The 12,872-nt window shown below is 40.6% G+C and overlaps 1 pseudogene; it reads left to right on the plus strand.

Moving 5' to 3' along the window:
* The window catches only part of LOC115178614 (zinc finger protein 850-like), a 150,148-nt pseudogene that overhangs the window by 25,687 nt on the left and 111,589 nt on the right, over nt 1–12,872 (plus strand).

Genomic DNA, 12,872 nt, shown 5'->3' on the forward strand with positions numbered 1-12,872 from the left:
ATGGCTACGGACGTGAGTGCTACAGCTCTGTAGTCATTTAGGCAGGTTGCCTTTGTGTTCTTGGGCACAGGGACTATGGTGGTCTGCTTGAAGCATGTTGGTATTACAGACTCAATCAGGGACATGTTGAAAATGTCAGTGAAGACACCTGCCAGTTGGTCAGCACATGCCCGGAGCACACGTCCTGGTAATCCGTCTGGCCCTGCAGCCTTGTGTATGTTGACCTGTTTAAAGGTCTTACTCACATCGGCTACGGAGAGCGTGATCACACAGTCGTCCGGAACAGCTGATGTTCTCATGCATGCCTCGTTGTTGCTTGCCTCGAAGCGAGCATAGAAGTGATTTAGCTCGTCTGGTAGGCTCATGTCACTGGGCAGCTCACGGCTGTGCTTCCCTTTGTAGTCTGTAATAGTTTGCAAGCCCTGCCACATCCGACGAGCGTCGGAGCCGGTGTAGTATGATTCAATCTTAGCCCTGTATTGACGCTTTGCCTGTTTGATGGTTCGTCACAGGGCATAGCGGGATTTCTTGTAAGATTCCTGGTTTGAGTCCCGCACCTTGAAAGCGGCAGCTCTACCCTTTAGCTCAGTGTGAATGTTGCCTGTCGCTTCTGGTTGGGGTATGTACGTACAGTCACTGTGGGGACAACGTGCTCAATGCACTTATTGATAAAGCCAGTGACTGATGTGGTGTATTCCTCAATGTCATCGGAAGAATCCCGGAACATGTTCCAGTCTGTGATAGCAAAGCAGTCCTGTAGTTTAGCATCTGCTTCATCTGACCATTTTTTTATAGACCGAGTCACTGGTGCTTCCTGCTTTAATTTTTGATTGTAAGCAGGAATCAGGAGGATAGAGTTGTGGTCGGATTTACCAAATGGAGGGTGAGGGAGAGCTTTGTCTGTGTGTGGAGTACAGGTGATCTAGTATTTTTTTCCCCTCTGGTTGCACATTTAACATGTTGATAGAGATTTTGTAGAACTGATATAAGTTTCCCTGCATTAAAATCTCCGGCCACTAGGAGCGCCGCCTCTCGGTGAGCGGTTTCCTGTTTGCTTATTTCCTTATACAGCTGACTGAGTGCGGTCTTAGTGCCAGCATCTGTCTGTGGTGGTAAATAAACAGCCACGAAAAGTATAGCTGAGAACTCTCTAGGCAAGTAGTGTGGCCTGCAATTTATCACAATATACTCTACTTCAGGCGAGCAAAATCTAGAGACTTCCTTAGATTTCGTGCACCAGCTGTTGTTTACAAATGTGCACAGACCGCCCCCCCCCCCCTCGTCTTACCAGAGTGTGCTGTTCTATCTTGCCGGTGCAGCTTATATCCCGCAACCTGAATATCCATGTCGTCATTCAGCCACAATTCCGTGAAACATAGGATATTACAGTTTTTGATGTCCCGTTGGTAGGATATTCGTGATCGTGCCTTGTCTAGTTTATTGTCCAATGATTGCACTTTGGCGAGTAATATTGACGGTAACGGCAGCTTTCCTACTCGCCTTCTGCTGGTCCGGACGAGGCATCCGGCTCTTCGTCCTCTGCGTCGCTTCCTTTTGCGAATAATTGGGATGTCGGCCCTGTGGAGTGTTTGGAGAATATAGTCTGAGTCCTGCTTGTTGTTGTTGAAAAAATCTTTGTCTAATCTGAGGTGAGTGATCGCTGTCCTGATATCCAGAAGCTCTTTTCTGCAGAAACATTATGTACAAAATAATTTACAAATATCGGGAAAGAAAACACATAATAGCACAATTGGTTAGGAGACGGCCATCTCCTCCGGCGCCATTTTTGAGTTAAAAGCGTTTTACTGGTTGAAGTGTTTTTTAAGTACAAAGAGGTTGATTTGCGATGATGACACAAACATTATTTTAAGCAGGACATTCAAAGAATCCTTACAATTATAATCCAAAGTAGTGTGAAATGCACTCATAAGCAACCTGGAAATGGAGGTTACTCCCCTGAGTTTTCCCCCGTTCACATTCTGAATACATTGTAAAAATCTAAAATCTTTGCTCACCATTTTTGCTCCAGGCAGATATACTACATCCATAACTATTGGTTTCCTCATTAGCAGGGAGATGTTTCTGCAATCAAATTGTGTGTGCATCGCCCTCGTGCCGCAATTTTATTAAACACAGAAAGGGGCCTATATTGGAGACCAAAAGTCGTCTGGCACACTCCTTAGGATTTCAGCAACTTTAACTTTCTTCTAGCATACAATCATCGATTTTACTACTATTGTGAAAAGACAAAATATGACTGTTCTTGCTAATTTTAAGACAATTGTCAAATAATTGTAACATTCATTACAGATGTCAATTGTTGTACAACATCATGGCTACGCTGTTGGCATCACCTTTTACAGTGGATTACTGCTGTTGTGGGCCTTTAATTATCTGTCTGACTTTGTTGTTCACACAGGAGAGAGACGTGACTATCATGGGTCCTCTGAGGAGCCTCAACAATCTCATGATGCTGACAAGGCAGAGAAGAGTCTCTCCACATTAGAACACCTCAAGAAACACCCACAGAGACCCACAGGGAAGAGAACTCACTGCTGCTCTGACTGTGGGAAGAGTTTTCTTTCTTCTGGACATTTAAAATCACACCAGAGAATACACACGGGAGAGAAACCTTATAGCTGTGCTCAATGTGGGAAGAGTTTTACTACATCTGGCCAACTGACTTTACACCAGAGAACACACACAGGAGAGAAACCTTATAGCTGTGCTCAATGTGGGAAGAGTTTTGTTCAATCTGGCCAGCTGACTTTACACCAGAGAACACACACAGGAGAGAAACCTTATAGCTGTGATCAATGTGGGAAGAGTTTTGTTCAATCTGGCCAGCTGACTTTACACCAGAGAACACACACAGGAGAGAAACCTTATAGCTGTGATCAATGTGGGAAGAGTTTTGTTCAATCTGGCCAGCTGACATTACACCAGAGTACACACACAGGAGAGAAATCTTATAGCTGTGATCAATGTGGGAAGAGTTTTGCGGCATCTACAAGTTTGGCTCTACACCAGAGAATACACACAGGAGAGAAACCTTATAGCTGTAATCAATGTGGGAAGAATTTTGCTGCATCTAGCAGTCTGACTCTACACCAGAGAACACACACAGGAGAGAAATCGTATAGCTGTGATCAATGTGGGAAGAGTTTTACAGGATCTAGCAATCTGACAATACACCAGAGAACACACACAGGAGAGAAATCTTATAGCTGTGATCAGTGTGGGAAGAGTTTTGGTCAATCTGGGAAGCTGACTGTACACAGGAGAACACACACAGGAGAGAAGCCTTATCGCTGTAATCAATGTGGGAAGAGTTTTACAGGATCTAGCAATCTGAGAATACACCAGAGAATACACACAGGAGAGAAATCTCATAGCTGTGACCAGACATAATCTGATAAAAGATCTCTGATCAAATATCAGAAAATTCATGAAGGAGTTGTTTCATGATATCAATGAATTAATGTCACAATGTAAAATGTTTTAACATTGTCGAAGGAGTATTTTAATGATGTCACAATGTAGACCCCTAAACGTTTGTCCCCTGTTCTATTGATTTCAACATGATATGGATATTAGCCTCAGGGGGAAAATTCAGGCTCTGAAAGGGTCGTTCCACTTACCATGTTGGTGACCCACTTGAATCAAAATGCAACACTTCAAAATGTAGCTAGCTGTTTTCTACAAATGGTCCTCTAACCAGGGATGTACACATTATTCCCAGATTCCGTGTGGTTTTTGAGCGGTTAGTTTTAACAGGACGTGCAACCTCATCTCCCTCCTCTCACAAATGATTTTAGCATTATATCGATGAGTGATGACAAATAGGTGTTGTGTTCCTTTGTTTAGCGACCCCTACATTTAAATGCATCACTCCAAAATGTAGCAGACTGTCTTCTGCAGGTTGTCCTCTAACCAGTGAGGTCAAATATATCTCCCATTTCCATGTGTTTTGTTTAGTTGTGTTAGTTTCAACAGCATGTACAACCTGATTTCCCTAATTGATATCAGTGATTTATTGCTGCTTGTGAAAACAACAGCGTTTCTGGTGCTTGTGCAGTTTATAAGGAGCTTGTTTAAAAAAAACAAGTAATATGATTATTGTGGCAGATGTTTGTGTATATAGCGCATTTTATGTTTAGGTTTTCAATACACCACAAACTGTTTCTGCATATTGGTTATGGATTTGGACACCCCAAATGTAATTGAAAAGACGTTGAAAATCAAACTATGCCCGACATCCAATATACAGTTCAGTTTTAGTTGAAAGTGAAAGTTGAGAAGATGTCTTTTCGGGTTGTTTTTTCATTGACTTGAAAACAGCTTAATTTCAACGTACTTGCGGCCTAAACACATGGACACAGTATAATAAATTGGTCTATAATCAATTTTATTAACAATCTGACATCACTCCAGTATTTCTTGACAACATTCAAGTGATAATTGTCTTTATTCCACTCCTGAAGAAGCATGATTTTAAATCACCTCATATTTCAAACATTCAGCCTGACAAAATATACATGTTTTATTATTCCATGCCTCACCATTAAGTTAATTGTTGACAATACATATTAACAAAGGGGTGTACATTTGGTATTCATATTTACATTTAGTAATCCTAATTATTTATATGATCAACTGACAATTTTTGGGGACAATTATATTGACAATGTTGCCCTGCTTTTAGAATATCAGGGTTCATTCTCAGATGTGCCAACCCAAACGTACTAGAGCATGACATTGGGGACTGGGCCCCGATCCAACAACATGCCTATCTAGTGAACCCTGAAAAGAGAGAGAAGCTCTGCAATGAGGTGGAAAGTTACTACGGATATTGCAGGAGTTTCCTCTTGAAATCAGACATGTCCGTGGTAAGGACAACTTAGTTGCTGATTGCCTCAAGGGTGGGCTGTCAAAAAGATTTGTTTTGCATTTAGCCAGTGTGTTGCCATGGATCACAATTTATTTTGACTGCATGTTTTCCCGTATTGGAGATGAGTTTTGTTTGGGCTCGTTCCAAGGGGACAGGAGTTCTAGAAGCTAGTGAGTTTTAGGAAGACGAGAGTTCTAGAAGCGTTAGGATTCTATAGAAAGAAAAAGGTGAAAAATAATACGATTGTATTACATTCATTTAGCAGACGCTCTTATCCAGAGCGACTTACAGCAGTGAATGCATACATTTCATACATTTTTTTCTCCGTACTGATCCCCCTTGGGAATCAAACCCACAACCCTGGCATTGCAAATACCATGCTCTACCAACTGAGCTACACGTAGAAATGTTTTTAATTGTTGACAGCCAGTTGGTGAAGGTGAAGCATTGTAGTTGATTATAATGAGAAATGGAAGTTGTTTTCTGTTGGTGGTGAGCATTCTATTAAGGTGTTACAGTCTTTCTTTTAAGGTGTTTTAAGGTATTTTTGGTTTTTCCATTTTATGTTTTGAGGTTGGACTTTAGCACGTCTAGCTCGTTAGCACGTCTAGCTCGTTAGCACGTAGGATGCACTGATTGGTGTCACCTCGTTAGTCAGTATGTGTTACACCTGTGCTGGTTTGTCCATCTCGTTAGTGGGAAGGTGTTTCACCTGAGCTGGTCCAGGTTCTATTTAAGAGTGTCTGGCCCAGTGCTCCAGTTGTCTTGATACATGTGGAGAGTCAACACCTTTAGTTGCTCCAACTTTTTGGTTTACTTCCTGTCTTTAAGTTTGGTGTGGGTTTTTCTTTTGTTTGCCTCTTCTTGGGCAGATTTAGTGGGTCTCATGGTGGGTGTCTTTTAGGTCCCAGTTGTTGTTATTAGTCAACTTTCAGTGGACACTGAGAGAGCAAAACTGCAACATTATATTATAATACTTTTATTGCATCAAATGGTTGTTTTATGCAACGGAATAAAGGGTTCTTATAACTATTGTGTCTGTGTGTTCTACTGACGATGGGCCTCTGGGAGAAAACACTGACAGGAGATTTACAATGTCTTTTGGGTGATTAAACCTAAAGAGACCGCATTCCAGAACATGAGTTAATGTTTCTGTTCTATATGGTACCAGGGAGAGATGACCTCAGGGCCAGACCCTGGTCTCAACACAAAGAGTACTGTTTTTACAGCAGATACTGTCTGCTGAGAATTATAAGTATCTTTCATACAAATCTTAACCTTGTGACCTGTTCTATACATCTGTTGTTCGTCATGTAGGTTGAAAGGGCTATAAAAGACCTTTGTACTTTTGTCCCGTGGGTCCAACAGCCATCATTATCATAGGGCACTCAATTGATTCACATTGTATGTGTGCGTTGTATTGACCTGCTCCCTTATAAGTGAATAAAGATTTAGTTAGTATTGTACAAGTAACGTTTCCAAAATGGGATAGTATTGTCCATGTAACGTTCCTAAATGGGATAGTATTGTACATGTAACATTTCCAAAATGGGATAGTATTGTCCATGTAACGTTTCCTAAATGGGATAGTGTTGTACATGTAACGTTTCCAAAATGGGATAGTATTGTACATGTAACGTTTCCAAAATGGGATAGTGTTGTACATGTAACGTTTCCAAAATGGGATAGTATTGTCCATGTAACGTTTCCAAAATGGGATAGTGTTGTACATGAAACGTTTCCTAAATGGGATAGTATTATACATGTAACGTTTCCAAAATGGGATAGTATTGTACATGAAACGTTTCCAAAATGGGATAGTGTTGTACATGAAACGTTTCCAAAATTGGATAGTATTGTACATGTAACATTTCCAAAATGGGATAGTATTGTACATGTAACGTTTCCAAAATGGGATAGTAACGTTATGCCCCCTTGTGAGTTAATAGTATTGCATGCTGTAGCAGGCTATATAAAGAGGAAGACCTCCATTGACGATTCAGTTCGTTGTAACATCTCGTCTGGACAGGTCACTGTCGTTAGTTAGTTAGTTAGTTAGTTAGTTAGTTAGTTAGTTAACTAAGCTAACGTTAGCTAGTTCATTATCACAAAAGTGAGACCTGCTCTAGATTGGAAACTTACATTAATGAGAGTGTAAAGCCATGTTGGCTTTATTGAAACGATATACAATATATGGGAAAGAATATAGTTGAGGAAATAATCCAAACCTAGTTGTGCCTAGTTAGGACATAACGTTAGCTAGCTAGCTAACAGTACTGTACTGTAGCTCATACAACGCCGATGGTCAAACCCAGCTTTCTAATATTTACGTTAATTAGCTATAGTAACGTTATGGAAGATATTCACAGAAAACCATCATTGTCTTCGTTATTCATTATTAGTATGTTATATTATTATATAAATTATTTCGAGACATATTCAGAGCCAAACATCAACCCAACTTAACCTTTTTAACTGTTGTCGCATCCAAACTTGTCACCATCGTTTTCAGTTGTAATTGCGATGTTCCCGGAAGAAGTCCAGCAACAACGGAGGTTCCTCGATGAACCCACCTTCTAACAAGTTCTTTGAAGAACCTTTTGGGGCTGATTTTCATTGACCAAGAACCCTACGGTTCTTAGGGGATCTGAGAACAACTCCAGTTGAACCCTTCATTTTTAGAGTGTAGTCGGCTCTATTTACTCTCAGATTCAAACATGATGATTAGCATCAACGATCAAGTGAGCTGCTGCTGCTCCAATACAGTATGAGGTGAGACGGTGAACTGATGTTGAACCGGGCAGTCAGCTGCTGCTGCTCCAATACAGTATGAGGTGAGACGGTGAACTGATGTTGAACCAGGCAGTCAGCTGCTGCTGCTCCAATTGAGTATGAGGTGAGACGATGAACTGATGTTGAACTGGGCAGTCAGCTGCTGCTGCTCCAATACAGTATGAGGTGAGACTGTGAACTGATGTTGAACTGGGCAGTCAGCTGCTGCTGCTCCAATACAGTATGAGGTGAGACTGTGAACTGATGTTGAACTGGGCAGTCAGTCATTCATTCTGCACTGTCTGGTATATCATTGTTGGTATTGAAAAAGCCTACTGCACATTGTGGTGGAAATTCTAACCAATCAGGAGAGACTTTGTCATTTCTTCAAACAATCAACCTTTATTTGATAAGAATTGCAATAAAGTAGCTGGTCAGCCCTACACTCTGAGGTGGAAGGCCAAGAGCTCGATGACACAAGGAGTTCAGAAGCCTTATATAGTCAAACTATCTTGTGCATATAGAAAACACGTGATCTTGGTATGTGTATGTGTGTGGAGAACGAGACACAGACTAACTGTGAATTGGTCGTCTCGTTCTGTAGCAACAGTTAGTTATTCTAGTCTTCTAGTGAGGTGTCAAAACAACAGGAAATCACTCTAGACACAGTTCCTCTGAAGTAGATCAACGGTTCCCTGGATTGGGCCAAGCGCCTTTGGCCTGTCTGCCCAGAGGGTGTGTGGTTGCACACCCACACAAACATACACACAAACTTCTCAACCTTAAAAAGATCCTTCAACACATTAGAAGTCATATCAACTTAAAGAGGTTGACATAGATTTTTCCCTCACAACATTGTACAGAGATAAATCAGACCCAGCCTGAACTGTGTGATGTAGTAGGGAGTTGTAGTTTCTCTAGAGATAAATCAGATCCAGACTGACCTGTGTGATGTAGTAGGGAGTTGTAGTTTCTCTAGAGATAAATCAGCCCCAGACTGAACTGTGTGATGTTGTAGTTTCTCTAGAGATAAATCAGATCCAGACTGAACTGTGTGATGTAGTAGGGAGTTGTAGTTTCTCTAGAGATAAATCAGATCCAGACTGAACTGTGTGATGTAATAGAGAGTTGTAGTTTCTCTAGAGATAAATCAGATCCAGCCTGAACTGTGTGATGTAGTAGGGAGTTGTAGTTTCCAACAGGCCAATATTCTACATAGTTTAGCGCATAAAACGTAATTAACTACAATGACCATAATTCATTGCCTTGTCTATGTTACTTTTATACCTGCTATGTAAGAGAGACAGAAAAATGCACAATGGTCAATGCTATCTGGAATCCTTGGGACATCTATACCCTAAACCCTAACCTTAACCCCTACCTTAACAATTTTAAATGTCAACTTCAATGGGCTAGGGACGTCCCAAGGATGTATCTCTACCTGAAAATACATCTACCTGAAAATACATCTAAGTGATTGATAGTTGGTATTCAGCAGTCATAAAGCCTTATTTACTGTAATGAACTACTAAAATAGTGATTTTGTCAGACAGCAGCTCTACACTTTATTGACAGACTGATCCGTTCATCCTTCCATCCCTCCTCAGCCTTCCTCTCCTCTGAAGACCCAGTGAGGGTGGAGCTCAGTCAGAGAGCTGTTGAGGGACTGGTTAGGAAGAACACTTCTACAGCCAGAGAGGTGAGAGGTCACGCATCGTGTAGATGGTAAATATTTATGTCTCCTTAGTGGTTCATCACATTAGCAAAAGAGAATATGTTCCATCCTCCATGTTTATTTACATTAGTGCAAATTGTCCACTGATATTGGTGTAATTTCTCACCCTTTTGGCTGTATGAAAGTTAATTTCCCCTCAGGCACACACATTTGTTCTTTGTTATTACCCGAGCCATTGCCTGTTCAGCCTGCTATCATCCAGAAGGCGAGGTCAGTACAGGTGCATCAAAGCTGGGACCGAAAGACTGAAAAACAGCTTCTATCTCAAGGCCATCAGACTGTTAAATAGCCATCACTAGCACAGAGAGACTGCAGCCTATATACACAGACTTGACATCATTGGCCACTTTAAAAAATGGAACACTAGTCACTTTAATAATGTCCCTTTAATAATGTTCACATATCTTGCATTTCTTATCTCATATGTATAAACTGTATCTCAGTCTATGCTGCTCTGACATTGTTTATCCATATATTTATATATTCCTAATTCCATTCCTTTACTTAGATTTGTGTGTATTAGGTATTTGTTGTAAAATTGTTAGATATTACTTGTTAGATATTACTGCACTGTGGGAACTAGAAGGACAAGCATTTCGCTACACCTGCAATAACATCTGCTGAACACCTGTACGTGACCAATAACATATGATTTGATTTATGAAGGTAATTTGTGTAAAATGTATTTTTCCCCACTCATTCACCCCATCTCTTTACATTGCTTATGCATATTCAATGGCCTGACTGCATCCAGACTGTCAAAGGCCCATCCTGGTAGATCTGAACCTAATGCAGTTTGGAGTGATCAGATGACAGAAGTCACATTTAGATGCCAGGTGTAACTGAGGCCATAGATGCTCCATATCCATTACTTTGAGTGTTTTATATAATATGACTAAATGTGTTTCTGTGTTGCAGGGGCAGTCAAGAAATGGAATGGCAAGGCCACAGAACATGACATCAGCAGAGCTGTGGGAGACCACCTCAAGCCCCTGGTAGAGCCGGGGGTGGTGTTTACCACTCCACCACGCCTTCAGCAGGCTGGAAAAGTGAGATTGATCTGTGTGATCCATTTGTTTGTTTCTGATTTCAGTAGTTGAATCCTTTGACATGGGATTGATACTGATTTTCACACTAAGAGGGACCAAGAGTCTTTCGATTTGTCGGCCATTGGGTTCATATATATATATATCTACCTCACTAACTTTAAGCATCAGCTGTCAGAGCAGCTTACCGATCATTGTACCTGTACACAGCCCATCTGTAAATAGCCACACCCAACTACCTCATCCCCGTATTGTTATTTATTTTTGCTCCTTTGCATCCCAGTATCTCTACTTGCACATCTATCACTCCAGTGTTTAATTGCTAAATTGTAATTATTTCGCCACTATGGCCTTACCTCCTTACTTCATTTACACACACTGTATATAGATTTCTGTTGTGTTATTGACTGTACTTTTGTTTATCCCATGTGTAACTCTGTGTTGTTTGTGTCACACTGCTTTATTTTTACCTTGGCCATGTAGCAGTTGTTAATGAGCACTTGTTCTCAACTGGCCTACCTGGTTAAATAAGAAAAACATTTTGTTGTTGAAATCAAATCAAGCTTTATTTATACAGCACATTTCAGACATGGATGCAACACAATGGCTTCACAGGAAAAAACTAATAAAAGACAATGAAAATATATTTAGTACACAACAAAGAGAAGACTAACAACTGAAAGACTAATGAGCACCGTAAGGAAATTCCATTGATTAACATATTAAATCGGATGCAATATCCAACCCAAAACATAAGCTTGTTTTTTAGGAGGGTTCTGAAAGACGCTATGGGGGTGTCCACTGAAAGTTGACTAGTAACAACAACTGGGACCTAAAAGACACCCACCATGAGACCCACTAAATCTGCCCAAGAAAAGGGAAACAAAAGAAAAACCCACACCAAATTAAAGACAGGAAGCGAAGCAAAGCAAACCAAAAAGGTGGAGCAACTAAAGGTGTTGACTCTCCACATCTATCAAGACAACTGGAGCACTGGGCCAGACACTCTTAAATAGAACCTGGACCAGCTCAGGTGAAACACCTTCCCACTAACGAGATGGACAAGCCAGCACAGGTGTAACACATACTGACTAACGAGGTGACACCAATCAGTGCGCCCTACGTGCTAACGAGCTATACGTGCTAACGAGCTATACGTGCTAACGAGCTATACGCGCTAACGAGCTATACGCGCTAACGAGCTATACGCGCTAACGAGCTATACGCGCTAACGAGCTATACGCGCTAACGAGCTATACGCGCTAACGAGCTATACGTGCTAAAGTCCAACCTTAAAACATAAATGGAAAAACCAAAGACAAACACCTTAATAGTATGCTTACCACCAACAGAAAACAACTTCCATTTCACATTATAATCAACTACAATGCTTCACCTTCACTAATATAAACATGGTGTCTACTGGCTGTCAACAATTAAAAACAAGAAAACACATTTCTAAATATATATCATATATTTTTGTTGGACAAGTTTGCTTATCACCAACAGAGAACAACTTCCCTTTCACATTATAATGCTTCACCTTCACCAATATAAACACGATGTCTGATGGCTGTCAACAATTATAAAAATAGAAAAATATATACATTTCTAAAATTAGCTTCCGACTGTCGTCTTCCTAAAACTCACCAGCTTCTAGAACTCTCGTCCACTTGGAACGAGCCCAAACAAAACTCATCTCCAATACAGAAAAACATGCAGTCAAAATAAGATTCATGGCAACTCACTGGCTAAATGCAAAACACAATTTTCTTTGACTGCCCACCTTGAGACAATCAGGTTGTACCTGCTGTTGAAACTAACACAACTAAAAAAAACACATGGAAATGGGAGATATATTTCACCTCACTGGTTAGAGGACAACCTGCAGAAGACAGTCAGCTACATTTTGGAGTGATGCATTTAAATTTAGGGGTCGCTTAACAAAGGAACGCAACACTTATTTGTCATAACTCATCAATATCATGCTAAAATCATTTGTGCGAGAGGAGGCAGATGAGGTTGCACGTCCTGTTAAAACTAACAGCTCAAAAACCACACGGAATCTGGGAAGAAAATGTACATCCCTGGTTCGAGGACAATTTGTAGAAAACAGCTAGCTACATTTTGATTCAAGTGGGTCACCAACGAGGTAAGTGTAACACAACTCTTTTTTTGTTAGTCACTTTTTGTTAAATCACATAAATAGTAACTCTTTCAATTCAGAGCCTGGATTTTCCCCCTGAGGCTAATATCCATATCATGTTGAAATCAATTGATAAGAGGGGGCAAAGGTTTACGGTTCTACAAACATTCTACATTGTGACACTATTAAAATACTCCTACTACAATGTGTTAACATTCTACATTGTGACATTAATTCATTGATATCATGAAACAACTCCTTCATGCATGTATTTTCTAATAT

This window comes from Salmo trutta, chromosome 38 (assembly GCF_901001165.1).
Source record: "Salmo trutta chromosome 38, fSalTru1.1, whole genome shotgun sequence".
NCBI classification, from domain to species: domain Eukaryota; kingdom Metazoa; phylum Chordata; class Actinopteri; order Salmoniformes; family Salmonidae; genus Salmo; species Salmo trutta.